The sequence below is a fragment of the Sinocyclocheilus anshuiensis genome, unplaced genomic scaffold (genome assembly GCF_001515605.1).
Source record: "Sinocyclocheilus anshuiensis isolate Anshui unplaced genomic scaffold, SAMN03320099.WGS_v1.1 scaffold297, whole genome shotgun sequence".
Classification (NCBI taxonomy): Eukaryota; Metazoa; Chordata; class Actinopteri; order Cypriniformes; family Cyprinidae; genus Sinocyclocheilus; species Sinocyclocheilus anshuiensis.
This window is the reverse complement of record NW_015536479.1, coordinates 77,304-78,005: the sequence shown is the minus strand read 5'-3', so window position 1 is coordinate 78,005 and position 702 is coordinate 77,304. Positions and strand designations below refer to the sequence as shown.

Genomic DNA, 702 nt, shown 5'->3' with positions numbered 1-702 from the left:
ACTTGCTCAACGACTCCCAAACGATTCGCTCAACGATTCATTTTTCCAAACCCCTCCTGTGTGTGACGCTAATCTGCAGTGATTGGTGCGATTGGTTAGGGTTGGGTATCGTTTGAATTTGATCGATTCCGATTCCGATTCTGCTTATCGATTCCGATTCTTATCGATTCCTAGTTTCGATTCACTTAAGACAAAAACGGCTGTGTTTATGATGATATACTGACGTAGTTTTCTGCATATTGGTTGACAAATATGAAAGTCAGTCAGTTTCGGCCCGGAACAACCTTTTCTACAGTGGAAATACACGGAATGGTTCGAGAACGGACACAAACCGGGAACCCGTACCGTGACCTCTGTTCTCTGTGCTCGCGCTTCGTGTGTGCTGCACGCGAACAGGGCGCAAGTTCTTTCCGTTCCTGCACTTAAATCGTTTTTAATCACATTAAAATGCGAACGCAGTTAAGCAGAATCGAAATGCACATGTCTTATCGAATACCCGGTTCCTGGAAATTTGGAACCGATTTTCGATACCCAACCCTACAATTGGTCTCATTTTCATTTCTGCATGCTTGTAATGCCTGATAAAGCAGCGTTTGTGAGCGCAGTGCTGCTTTGTGTACAGCGTTGCCAGGGAAACCGCTATTTTTACCGCTCCAAAAGTGGCACCTAGTGGCAAAGAATGAATTAGCATTTTCATTCAGA

General features: G+C 44.4%; 1 pseudogene; it reads right to left on the bottom strand.

The window, feature by feature from the left end:
- LOC107672720 (probable ATP-dependent RNA helicase DHX34) overlaps window positions 1-702 on the bottom strand; it is a 5,187-nt pseudogene that overhangs the window by 766 nt on the left and 3,719 nt on the right.